Source organism: Chinchilla lanigera, unplaced genomic scaffold (genome assembly GCF_000276665.1).
Source record: "Chinchilla lanigera isolate Chin_1 unplaced genomic scaffold, ChiLan1.0 scaffold00119, whole genome shotgun sequence".
NCBI classification, from domain to species: domain Eukaryota; kingdom Metazoa; phylum Chordata; class Mammalia; order Rodentia; family Chinchillidae; genus Chinchilla; species Chinchilla lanigera.
This window is the reverse complement of record NW_004955520.1, coordinates 128,859-142,555: the sequence shown is the minus strand read 5'-3', so window position 1 is coordinate 142,555 and position 13,697 is coordinate 128,859. Positions and strand designations below refer to the sequence as shown.

At 50.6% G+C, this 13,697-nt stretch overlaps 1 protein-coding gene across 1 annotated transcript in view; it reads left to right on the top strand.

The window, feature by feature from the left end:
• Ephx1 (epoxide hydrolase 1, microsomal (xenobiotic)) overlaps positions 1–13,697 on the top strand; it is a gene marked incomplete in the record, with an annotated part of 26,621 nt that overhangs the window by 428 nt on the left and 12,496 nt on the right.

Below are 13,697 nucleotides of genomic sequence, written 5' to 3'. Positions count from 1 at the left end.
TCTGGGTCCTGCCACCGCCCCCCGCCCCTGCCCTCCGCCCGGGGATCCTCACGAGTGCCGTGTGGGCGCGACACGTTTCCGTCTGGATTTGCCTGAACCTGACCCTGTTTCTGGCCCTGAACTCAGTCGCTAACCCGCGCTGTGATTTCCCTGGCCTGCCTCATCCCCTTGGAGGGACTTTTAGAGAGGGCAATAACCAGTTTTGTAAAATACGAATTGTATTACAAGGTGAAGTGCGCTATCGAGAGAAACCCAGCCCTGAATAGACAACGGGGCACCTTAGGTTAAAAGACAGATTCCATTGGATACCAAGTGCCAAGGCCCCAAAGCAGTTTACCTGAGGGGTGAACTTTAAGGACTAGATTTGTTGGTTTGTATCTGAGTCAGAGTCTCGCTTTGTAGTTCAGGATGGCTTTGAACTATGATCCTCCTGCCTCAGCCTCCTAAGTGCTGGAATTACAAGCCTAATGTCAACGCCTAAAGTCCAGGCTTGCAGCTGCTGGCTGGGTAAACTGTGAGAGGATCCCCAGGTGTCTGCCCACCCTTCTGGAAAGAAAGGACCTTAGGGAACATAGCTGCTTAGCAAGACAGTGGAGGTGAACCTTAGCGACATTACAAGAATCCTAGCTGTGTGAAATGGTGCTGCCTTGCTTTCCTGGTCCCCTGTCTGAAGGGTGCTGGTGTGGTGCTGGTGTGGGTCCCAGGGAATGTGGGGTGGCCCTGTCCTGGGTTACACAACTGAGCTCAGGGTTGTGCAGTGTGGCCGCGTGGTGTTTGTTTGGGGGAAGGGGGATGGCCCTTCCCTCCTCCCCAGCGGCAGGGCTAGCATGGTAGCTGCCCTGCCTTTCCCTCACAATTCCTTTCCCTCATGTTCCTGCCAGTCTCTGACCTGCACAGCAGGGCCTGCACTCCTGAGGGATAAGCACACTTTCTAGGAGATTCCCTGGTTGCCCGCAGATTGGGCCCTGAGTCTTGTGACAGAAGCAGGAGTTTTGCTCTTTTAGCATTTGAGGAGGTGATGAACAGACTGAGGAAGTTTGGTGCACTTCAAGGAGCTCCTTGCTTCTTCAGGCTGTGAGGTTCTGTGAGGTGATGTTTCTGAGTCTTCTCACCCTGGGTACTGTGGGTTTCCTTAGGGATTCCCAGGAAGGCTCTGTGTGCCCCCTTGGCTGTGGCCTGGCTGCTCTGGGACTGAGGGGGCTGCAGGAAGCTGTGGTGTGAGCAGAGGTCTGTTGAGAGCCATGCGGTGCTCCCCTGGAGCCCCACCATGGCCGGGCTTGGGCTGGGCAGCCTGGCGCAGAGATGGCTGACTTCGTGCTTCTGGTTCTGGTTCTGGGGGAACTGGGAAGCCTCAGCTTACTAGAAAGCATGATCATGGCTTTGGCTCTAGTGCTTAGTCTTCTCAGGAGGGTGGATGTGCTCCTTGTGGGTACATATTCCTCTTCCCAGCTTTCCTGCCTGGGGGGACTTGCTGCACCAGTGTCCCTGCAAGGAAGCCAGGAACAGGCCCAGCAAACGCCCCAGGGGGGAGATCAACCCCGTCCTGGACTTCCAGGTCTAGTGGGGTACGAGGAGCCCCGAGCATCTTCATCTCAGCCTTGGGGGATTTTTTTTTTCCCCATTTAGGACCTAGACATTGTCACAGCAGCTAACCCCACCAGCCCAGGGAATCCCTGGAACAAACTCTAACCTAAGCAGAGGCACGTGGGGCCCTTGCTCCGGTGTCAGCATGGGCCTTCTGAAGATCCGGGGGGCCTGAAATGCCTGTTACTATGTCCAGCCCGGAACTGGAATGTCTGCTCCCACAGACTGCCGAGGGTTAAAATCCCACTGGTAGCAGGGCTTCCTCCTTACCAGTGGTGGAATGTTTCATGTGCTCTCCACCCTCTGTAATTTAAAACCAGTGGAAAATTCAGCAGCCTTATTTTTATTGGCAGAGTGACATGCAACAGGATATGAGATGAAACTCCAGCATTAGCACATGAATATCTTGCCTTTCTAATATAATAGTATTTAAAACCTGCACTGAAGTATCAAGGAAAAGAAAAATAGGCTTGGATGTAGCTTGCTATAAAGGCTTTTGCCTAGGATGTGGGAGGTCCTAGGTTCCATTCCCCAGGCATCACAAAAAGCAATGAAAATGGGTAAGCTCTGGTGCAGGGCCTTTAAAAGAGTGGGGAGACCTCAGACATATTTGCTGCTGAGCCTCTCACGTGGGCACAGACCTGCCCACATTTGTGTGCTGCTGCCCTCCTGGGCCCTTCCTGTGCTCAGAGGGTACCCAAGCCCCTTCCTCACAGGACTGCTGACTGCTGCCACCAGGTCTCACCCCTGGCCAACAAGTGACAGCTAGGGACAGCCCCAGCCTGTAAAACCTCAGAGTGTACTTCCAAGACTACTTGGATTTGTGTCTTCCTGGGTCACAGTCCTAATTAGTCCAAAATAAATATAACCTTACTTTTCTGCACTGTGGTGACTTTATCCTCCGTGGACTGAGATTGATAAATGAGTTGTGTGGCCTTTAAACACAGTGGAAGTAGCTGCCCCTCTCTAAGGGGCCAAGGCCAGTGGTGTTGGGGACTGAGGCCTGGAGGAGCAGTGCCTGTCCTGAGGTTACAGCTGGCAAGGGGAGGGCCTGGCATGAGTGTGTGCTTTCCCTGACTGGTGGGAAACTCCAGTGGGCGCCTGTCACAGAGCCCCTCTGTCCAAGGGTCTCTGCCCTGACTTTACCCTGTTACACCTCTTTGTTTTGTCTGTTTCTTTTCCTTTTTGGCTGTTTTGAGTTGTTCTGCACTGTGCTTCTGGTCATGCACAGAGATAAGCAAGGACTTGGGCCTAGTATGGAGCCCGCCACAGCCCCCATAAGGGCAAGGACAGTCCCTTCTGGCCCGGTCTCCTGGCCCAGCCTACCACCCGCCTGAGTGAGTCAGTGTGTGGGGCTGAGCCATCAGAGGGCCCGGGGGCCTTGCTGGGCACTGTACCAGGAGTGAGCAGCAGGAAGGTGTGGCTTCAAGCCGTCTGCTTCTCCCGGCAGGCGCCATTCCCGTATGAGGCTGGGAGGGCTAAGGGTGAACTGGGAAGCTCGCGGTTGCTGGGTCAGCCTCATGCTGCAGTTCTCTCTCACTCCCTCTGCCCTACAGTTTCAGCCCAAAGGGGCAAATATCCCCCAGAAGGAGCCCCAGGTTCTCCTGCTGAGCCTGCGTCACCAGATGCTGCACGGTCTTTCAGGAGACAGAGCCAGTGTACCCTCCGCCCTCGCCGTGTCAGGGCTGTGCCTACTCCTGGCCTCTGTTCAGATAGATATGGGCACCCAACTCTGGAGTGCCCGTGGCCAAGGTCAGGAAAGGGCTGAGTCATCATTAGCTGGTGCTTTCCTGCACTTTCAGAAGCATTTTCTGACCAAGGCCTGGGTTGGGTGTTGAGGAGTCCCTCCCAGGATGCTGGGGGACCATCTCTGAACCTGAGCCTCACCTGTGTAGCCCCAACCCCTGATATTCTCAATGCAGCCAGAATCCTGGCTCCCCAGGCTTCTCCTAGGAAGACCTGCATACACCCATGAAACCTCTGCCTGGAGCTTACATGCTAGACTGAACGAGTTAGTCACTTGTCAAGGAGAATTCAAGCTGGGTGTCATGGCACCCACTTGTAACCCCAGCACTTGGGAGGCTGAGGCAGGAGGATCATTGCGAGATCAAGACTAGCCTGGGCTACAAAGTGAGCTCAAGGCCAGCCTGAACTGCAGAGCGAGACCCTGTCTCAAAAAGACAAAAAAAAAAAAAAAAGTTCAGCCGTCTTCTTGTTCAAAAGTTCTATTAATTCTCTCCACTGTCATCCAAATAAATTCTCAAAGTCATTCCTTCATTGTTTAATGAGTGTCCAATAAATGCTTGGTGGCCTAGAAGAGAATGGAGCAGACTTGGTCCGATTGGGACTATCTCTGTGACATGGAGAGTGACAGAATATAGGGCACTGGGTCAGGAGGGAAGCTGGATCCAGTCAGCAGAAGGAAGTGGGAGCTGAGACTGAGCCTGCAGGAGGGAGTGTGGTGGCACTGTGGCCTGAGCCAGGGCCAGGGAAGTGGCCAGCAGATCACGACCTTGGTGGTCTCCTTAGCCAGGTTGCATTGCCACAAGGGCACTAGGAGCTCTTCAAGGACAATAGTATGATGGAGTCAAGGCTGTGTTTCCAGAAGACCGCTGGCTACCGAGTGCAGTGTTGGGGCAGGGTGGAGCCCATACATCAGGCAGGGATCCCGGGCCTTTGGGGTGTGAGGAAGGATGGATTCGGGTCGAGCTCTTAGGGTTGCTTGGTAGGATGAAGGAGAAGGACCTTGAGGAGGCTCCTGGAGGCTCGAGGGGGCCTGAGGGAGGCAAACCTAGGGGCACGGACCACGGGGCATTTCAGATACACTGGAGGAGGCCTGGAGACACTAAGAAAACTGGCTGGAGGTGGGTGCTGAGGCCTGAGACAGGCATGCAGCGGGCTCTGTGGAGTGGCAACCAGGCCCTGCCTGGACACAGACCTGGGCAGAGCAGCCTGTAGTGTCAGTTTCCTGTTGCATGCTCACCATCAGGTATTCACAGGTTTGTGATAAACCTTAGTCCAGGGGCTTCTCAGGCAGAAGAATTGCCTTGGGCAGCAGACTCCTGGGCAGTGGCTTGAATGTCCAGGAAGCTCTGGTGCTGTGAATGGATGACTCCTTTTGAAATAGAATCTCAAGGGAGAATTTCTTGCCCTTAGGACTTTTCATATTTAAAAAAATGCACAAATATTTTGTGTTTGAGAAGATAGTACATTTTTGACTAGAAAAAATATTTTTCCAAACTGGGTGTGTTAGTACATATCTATAATCCCAGCACTCTGGGAACCTGAGGTAGGGAGATCCAGTTCAAGCCCAGTTTAGGCAGCTTGGTGAGGCCCTATTTCAAAATAAAAAGTAAAAAAGGGCTGTGTATGTTTCGGGTTAATAATATCCCTTAGTTATTGCGGGCTGATCAGATCTGCAGTTTCCCGAATGAGTGTATGGTGAAGGCTAAATAAAAAGAGGTAAATGGAAGATTTCAGTGATCCAGCAGGATCAGAGCCCTCTCACAGAATTTGAGATTCTCTCAGGGCTAAGGCCAAGACCTTCTCTGGCTGGCCCATATTTATTTAGTTAGAAGAAGAGAGGGAGCAGTCAAGAAGGACGGAACTACTCAAGGACTTCTCCAAGTAAGGTATTAAGTTAATCCACCCAGGAGTGAGATGCCTGAGGCTACAGTCTTTATCTAGTTGAGGTTGGATCCAGGTGTCCTTGGCTGTGATCTTGTCTTATCCTTTGAGACTTTCCAGCTTCATCCGCCGTTACAGGCCCTAGTAGGGATTAGTGACTCACAGAAGTTCACTTACTATGAGTCCACCACGCATCTCCAGACAGGGAGCCTAGGTCTTGGGGAGACTCACAAGTAAATATGAAAAGCCAATTGGTTAATTTAAGTCCTGCTCAGGGCTGCTTCATAGTGGTCTCCATCAGGTTTGTAGCTCAGTGTGAAGGCCCTGGGTTCAGTACCCATTACAGCAAGAAAAGCAACAACAATAAATCCAAGGTACAAAGCTTATTTAGTTGACAACACCTCCAGACACTACCTTTTGTATTTTGTCTGCCCTTTGAATCATATTTTTTGTCTGATATGGACAGCAGGAAAATAAAAACATTTCCAGAACTTTTGGGGGAGGATCCATTGTGCTCTGGTTTCAGGTGCTGGTATAAAGTAGCAGATGCTCTCACTGTATTTTGTTTCCTTTCTGGGGTTTCACTAGTGTTTTAGTCATCTTTCTGTTGCTGTGACAGCTTAACTGAGGCAGACTGATGTAAAGGAGGAAGGGTGGCCTTTGGCTCAGGGTTCAGAGGTTCTAGTCCATGGCGGCCAGTCTTCATGTTTCTGGCATGAGATGAAGCAGAGCTGGTTATCTGTGGGGTGCAGGGAAGCAGAGGAAAGACATGGGGGTAGAGGCCAGGGACTGTCTTTGAAGGGTACAGGCTAAACAGTGTGTGCTCCTCTAATGGCGAGAATGCAGCTTCTCGGGAGAGACAGATGGGAAGAGGGAAGGCTCCACATGTGCACAGCCCCATGGGTCCCTTCATCCTTGCACATCCTGGCCTTGGGCAAGGCATGCGGCCAGCAGGTGCCCCCAGACCAGTGTTCTACCCCATACTGTCACTTCCAGCCTGTTTCTGGGCACACAGGTGGTAAGGGGACCCTGGGGTATAGGCAAAACAGTCAGATAGGGCAAGGGCTCTTCTGAGGTCTCTTCCAACATGGAGTTCTGCACTGTGAAAGGGGATTGGGGGAGGAAAAGAACCACCACTGTACCAGAGCACCCTCCCTAGGCTATGAGGTCAGCTGTACATTCCCGATTTTATAAATGAGGGGACAGACCCAGCACCCCTCTTTGGTAAGTGATGAAGCTGGAATTTCAACCACCCAAGGAGGAAAGCAGGTGGGAAACCCTTTATCATAAACTCTAAGATGTGCTGGCCTGACTTGGGGGATGGGAGAGCACCTCCCACCAGACTCTTGGTTACCTGCGCTAGCTTCTGGACGGGAGGTCACACTGGCTGAGCAGTCAGTGTGCAGGGCATTGCCACTGCCAAAGGACACCTCGCTGGCTGGGGGAAGCTGTGCTCACAGCACCTCAGGCCCAGGTTGGAGCCCTCTGCGGTGGGGTCCATGCACCTGCCCAGTTTTGTCTTCAGCTCTCCCTTTTCTAGGCACCTGCAAGGTGTTCAGGGGGTGGTTTGCAAGAGCCTCAGGGGATGCTGAAGCTGAAGAAAGACTTCAATGCCTTTCCCACCCTCACTGACTCCTTACCACACACCAAGGCCGTAACTTCTGCAGTTTGAGGTGTGACAACAAAACTAGCATGAATTTCCTTTTCCTTCTTCATGAATTCATGGATCAATGATTTGTTCTGACTTTAGAGCTCAGCAATCTCGGCATATGCTTTTTTTCTTATTAGGTCAAGAACTTTCATCTTTCCACTTACAGGAAGCGCTTTACATCTTCTCTTTGGCATGTCCAGGTGCCATATTGACTCTTGCATTATTAAATGAAATGAGGGCTACTTGAGCATGAACCCTGGACTACACAAATATTGGTCTGATAATCAAGTGACTAATAGGTGGGCAGTGTGACAAATAGGACACTGTGAGGCAGTGTCCCAAGAGGAAGGTGCAGGACACAATGGTTGGTGCTTAGCGTACTCAGTTTAAAACTCATAAGCTGCTTATTTCTGAAATTTTCAGATATCTTCACCCAACCCACTACTGCCAACTGACCTAAGGGAAGGCCTGAATGAATGGCCGTTCCCTTAGCCCTGATCAAATGGTGGAGACAGTAGGTCCCTAGAGTGCGCTCTCCAGTGGGAAACCAGGCAGAGACCATCAGCTCCCCAGACACTTTTCCTTCCACCAGCAAGAGTCTGATGGCACCCTCTACCTGCCCCTCCTCCTCAAATGCAGATGTCTGTCTTGAGTCCTCCCGACTGAGCCCATCAGCCAGAGACCAACCAGAAGTGCTCGCCTTGCAGTGGCTCCAGGTGTGGCTGTGCAGTCATCCAGCACCTTTGTGTGCACAGCGTTGCACTGGTGGTGGTGGTGGGAGACAGAGGCAGGAGTGCCCATGAGAGAAGGGGAGGCCCAGCCCCATGGCCCCAGATGCTTCTGAGCCCTCAAGTGTCCCCTGGCCCAGCTGTCCTTCCACATGCCAGGCAGCAAGCAGTCCTTGTGGGTGGGGAGACCCCAGACCCACCTGGCTAATGGTCCATGTGACCGCAGTAGAGCCCCCTGCTTGGCAGGAGCCTCCAGCCACCCTGCTGGGGAGGCTGCACTGTGCTCTTTGCAGGCCCATCTCAGGTCAGGCCCCTTTTATGGAGAGACCCTGGGAGAGGCGGGGGGGGGGGGTGTCTCAAGCCCTGGCTCAGAAGAGCAGTTCCCTGAATCACATGCTTTGAGGAACGCAGGAGGCCTGGCAGGGCACAGAGTGTGTAGGACCCCTGTGGGCCTGTGTTTGAACCCTGCCTCCTCCTCGCTGTCTGACCTTGGGCAGTGACTCAGCCTTGGTTTTGTCACCCGTGCAATGCAGATGTTTGGGGAGGGAGCCATGCCCAGCTGGGGCCAGGCTCGGGAAGAAGACCAGGGTTTCAGGGGTCTTATGCTCTGGTGGTCTGTTTTTGCCCAGGAGGCTTCATTCAGCCTGCAGACTGGTGCCCAACGTCTGGGCTGTTTCTGGACTGCAGCCTGCAGACCTTGAGAGGGCTGGGGCTGCTTTGGTGGCCTCCTGGGATCATAGGGCTGGTAAAATTCAGCCCAGGCACCCAAGAGCTGTGGGATCCCAGTTCTTGTGGAGTCACAGGGCCATGGGTCCAGGACCATGTGCTCACCCCTCCCCACAGGCCATCACCAGAGGGCAGCGTGGGTCTCAGCTCTGTGTGTGGACAGACTCAGCCCTCTCCAGAGTCTCAACCCTTGCCCCTCTTGCCTGGCAGCACACTCAGGGTCTAACCTCATCCCTCCTGCTGGGCTCACTGGAGTCTAGTCAGGCTGAACCTTGTATGAGCAGGGCCATGTGGATAGTGCAGGCACGGCTTTGATTGATTGGACAAATGGACTCCTACCCTTTGTTCAGTATCCTTACCTGCCGCTGTAATTGGTGTCCCTTCCCCTTGGACAGGTGGTCCAGCCTGGGAGCTTTGGTGAAGGTTTTGCTGGAAGTGGGTTCTAGGGGTTGAGGTGGGGCCGGACAGGGAATGCATTCTTTGCTTCACAATTGTGCTGTGATCTGGGGCAAGAGCAGGCCCTTGCCTGTTCTGCTTCTTACCTTACCTAAGTGAAAAGGAAAGTCAGGGTTCATGTGTTCATGAATTGTGGCTCCCTAGGGATCTGGTCCTCCTGTTGTTATTCCAGGCTGGTCTGGAACACCTTTCCTGTGCACACTGAAAACCTTCTGTTAAAGAAAGGGCTGTAACCTGGGGACAGATTAAAGGCTGAGTAGGTGTTATCTGAGCCCTGTGGCTCAAAGGCATGGTCCTTGAGCAAAGTACACAGTATACAGTATTCTTGTTATTTCAATTAGAGAGCAAGAGATAGAGCTTTTGATTTTCTCTGTGAATGTTACTTTGCCCTTCACTTTAGCTACACAGTATCTGCCCTTCCCCCAGGAAACCATGCTCCAAGACACCCCTCCCTCCACACTGTGGGTATCTTCAACCAGGGACAGTCCCCAGTCTGATATATACTACATTTTTGGTGGGCTGGGGATTTAGCTGACCAGCACAGCGCCTGCTTGGCAAGCGCAAGGTTGTGAGTTCGATTCCCGGTACCGGAAAAAAAAAAAAGAAAAAAAGGTATACTACATTTTTTTCTTAGATGTACTTGTGATGAAGTTTAATTTATAAATTACATATAGTGCGAGAGTCACAGTAATGATACAGTTGAGCATTTGTGACACCATGCTGTGATAAGGTTGCTAGCTTTGCTAGTCTTGTGGTTTGGGGTCATATTTACAATTATGGGCTATTACTAGATTGGGTCTGTGAGGCTCCTGAGGCTGAAATATCCTATACTTTTACTTTTTTAAACTGAAAATTACTTAATGTAATTTTTTTTATTTTAAAGAGAAGAGAACAAAAACACAATAACAAAAACAACATATCCTATGCTTTTAAAATAAGTTTGCAGAGCCGGGTGTGGCGGCGCATATCTGTAATCCCAGCACTTGGGAGGCTGAGGCAGGAGGATCATTGCAAGTTCGAGACCAGCCTGGGCTACAAAGAGAGCTCAAGGCCAGCCTGAACTGCGTAGGGAGACCCTGTCTCAAAAAGACAAAAAACAAATGAACAAACAAATAAATAAAAAAGTTTGCAGATTTGCTGACTGTCATCTCAGAAAAAGTTTTCAGGATGTGTCAGTAAAAGAAACATGAAAATGTTTATTAGAGATAGTGATGTAGGACGCACTCAAGAGCAGAGTGTGAGTGCTTAAAGAAATGAGAATACCTTACAAGCTGGAGTAGGGCCTAGGATGTGTATTCTCAGCCTACAGTGCAAGCCATCTATATGGCTTTGAAGTTAAGATATTCTGTCACCAGTGCAGCTGCTTCATGGGCTGAAGGGAAGGTCAATTTACAGGTGAAACGAACAGCCCTAATTTATGCTATATTTATATATACTATAATTAAAAGGGCCTTTAGGAATTTTTCTTTTTGAGTGAATTTCTTGAAAGGGAAAAGGCTTGTCTTAAAGCTGCAGTTTTTCTTAAATGTACAATTTTAAAACCTTGATTTTCCTGTCTTCTTTTTACTTTTTTAGTTCTTCTGTCCTACTTCAGGACCACTTGAACACAAACCTTTGCTACCTTGACAGTGGCTCTGGAGCCTGAGGGGTCAGCAGGAATCATTTACAGTGTGGGTGGACAGGATCAAGCGATGGTCCATATCCCAGGTGGTATGGAGCAGGACAACAGGAAAGTTTGTCACTTTACCCAGAATGAGACAAAATTTAAAATTTGTGAATTATTTATTTCTGTTGGTTTTTTTTGTTTTGTTTTGTTTTTTGAGATAGGGTCTTGCTATGTAGTTCAGGCTGACTATGTAGCCCTTGAATGGCTACATAGGCTAGGCTGGTCTTAAAGTCATAAGAATCCTCCTGCCTCAGCCTTCTGAGTGCTGAGATTACAGGCTTGTACTACCATGCCTGGCTTGAATTATTTATTTCTGAAAACTGGCAGTTCACTGTTGATAACTAGCCTGCACATCAGGGGCTACTATACTGTCCTGGGCAGTGCTGGGTGGGCTATCCAAATGTCCTTTCTCCTAGACTCCCTTTGTCCAGACGGCCCTGGTGTGGATCAATAACCATGTTGTCACTGGGGTCAGGTTTAGTTTACTGTTTGAAGTCCACAGAAATAACTACATTGCATAGAGCAGATCAGCTGAGTCATTGGGCGGGGGCATTATAAAAGGGCAGTGGTGAGTGGGCCATACCTGGAGCCACTGCCTTTCCCATAGATTCCACACCTGAGCTTCCTGCTGAGGTGTTCAAAGGGAAGAACACCAAGCTGGATCAGGGCAACAAAGTCATTCTGCCCAGAAAGGGAAAGTGGGGCTCTGACCTACCAGAGGGCCTGTGGCCACTTGTTGCTGAAACCAAGTGAGAAGAGCAGATTGGACTTTCAGGTGGAAGGTTGGTCACTCTATGCTTTTGTCTACCCAAAAAGCGTTACAAAAGTTGGTCTTGTTTCTAGTGCCTGTGCAGCTGGTACAGGTGTTGGTACAGGGCCTCTCTGTGCTGTGCATGAGGCTGGATCCTGGGAGTTGGCACAGTGGTAGTGATCAGATTGGATGTAGTCCCTGCCTTCCCCACTGAGATCTAATTATTAGAGTGCCATCAGCGTGCCATGTGTGAACTTCAGAGTGCCACCGCTGCCAGGGAGTAGCTGGGACATTCAAGGTTGGGTTTGCGGGAAATGGTTTCCAGAAAGTTGGCTGTGATGGGTTCTGAGAAGTCCTTGTGGGTTTGAGAGTGTGCTTGGGTTGCCTGTCTTGAAAGCTGTCATGTACTGCAGTCTGGGTGACCAGGACTCTGGGCAGGGAGCGGCTGGAAAGGAGCTGAGTCTGAGACCCTGGCGACTTGCCTGTGTACCGTGTGAGGGAGAGGAGGTGGTGAAGGGCCTCTTCCAGTGTTGTGGCTGTGTCTAGATGTCCTGCAAGGCCTCGTGCAGTGGGGTTTTTTCAGAGGTGGCTGAATCTAGAGTGTGTGATTGATTCACGGTGCAATGCTAGGATTAAGGGTGCTAGGAGTAAGGGTGGGTGATTACTAAATCAGTCCACTGGTTGGTTTGGCACCACTCTAACCCCAGTACCCTGGATACAGTATAAGGGGCAGAAAGAGGCTTGTCTTGTCCCTTGCTTGCTTTGCTGCCTTCTTTCTGCCATGGACTGTTTCTCCTCTGTGATGCCTGTCTGCCATGCCACCCTGCCTTGGAGCCAGTTATGATCTGCAACCTCTACAAACTGAGCTAAATACACCTTTCCTCCTTTAACTTTGGGTGTGAGGTATTCAGCAACAAGAAAAGTAACCAAGACGGCCAGGAACAGTAGTTTTCCAGAATATTTCCCACTGTACTGAAAGACTTGTGTGCACATTGATGCCCTGTCTGGACCCTGGGTGCCTCTATTTCTGGTCCTTTGTGGGCCCTCATTTTCCAGGAACAGCCCCCAACGCCCAGTTCTTATTTTAAAGGGCAGCTGTGGCAGCATCAAGCCCAGGGCTCTGCATATCCTAGCAAGATCCTGAGCACCCATCCTGCCTGAATGTGGGCTGACGGTGGTTTCCTAGCAGGGGCTTCCTCAAGTTTTGGACATCCATCATGGTCAGGCTGGTGTTGGGCCCTCCTGGTCAACTCTGTGATCTCCCCTCCAGTGAGGTCCTGACCTGCCTTGGGGAAGCTCCTTTTCCTCATGCAGAGTCTCTGGACTTGAACATGCTGGGGGGACTTCCCTGAGAAAATAGAGGAGGGGAACCAGACCAGAATCTGGGTATTGATCCTCAGAGATCACATTCTTCTTTCTTTCCTAAGAAAAAAGGCACAGAACCAGAGAAATGAGGATTTAAGCACAGCTGAATATCTAGGAAATGCAGTAAGCGATTTGGTTGCAACACAGGTTGATGTCCATCCTTGGGGCCCAGGGTGGCAAAGGGCAGCAGAGGAGAGGTAGCAACAGGAGATGGGTTTGTCTTGGAGGTGGTGAACTTATGCTCCAATTCGCTAGGGTTGTGGTTGCACATAATTGTACTTTGGGACAGGTAAATTATTGCCCAGCCCAGTGTGGCAGCAGTTTGCATGGCTTACTAGGGCCATAGATGGTTTTGTGTCTTGTTCTGTTGTGCCATAGCAAAGTGTGGGCATATGAGCAAGGGCAGGAGGTTTTTTTGAGACAGGGTTTTGCTCTGCAGTTCAGGCTGGACTTGAACTGACTATACAGCCCAGGGTGGCCTAGAACTCATGGTGATCCTCAGCCTCCTGCTGGGATTACAGGCATGCACCACCATTCCCCTGTGTGAAAGTTTTTAAAGACAAAGCAAAGAGGATTACATCAGTTATTTTCAAATGGTAATCCTTGGCCAGGGTGATTCATGGCACCAGCTGAAGTTTGAATGGAGTTGTGGGGCAGGAGTCTTTGCAGATGGGCTTTGTGGAGCTCACAGTGGCTCTGCCAGCTCTGGTCCTGGCAGTCTTTTGTGATAGCTGCTGTGAAGTAATCGTGTGGAAGAATCCTGCTTTCATAATCTCCCAGTTTTATTTTTTTTGGCAGGGTTGACACAAATGACTGCATTTTTTATTCTGGCAACTTTCATCTTTTCTTTTTTCTTTTTTTCTTTTCTTTTTTTTCTTTTTGAGACAGAGTCTTGCTGTGTGGTCCAGGCTGGCCTTGAATTCTGTGTAGTCCAGGCTGGCCGCAAACTCACAGCACTTACAGCAATGCTCTTGCCTCAGCCCCCCAAGTGCTGGGATTACATGTGTACACCACCACTCCTGGCTTTTTCTTTTCTTCTTTTCCTTTTTATCCTTTCTTGTTCTTCTTCTCCTTCTCCTTCTCCTCCTCCTTTTCCTCCCCCTTCCCTCCTCCTCCCCCTCCCCCTCTTCCTTCTTCTTCTTC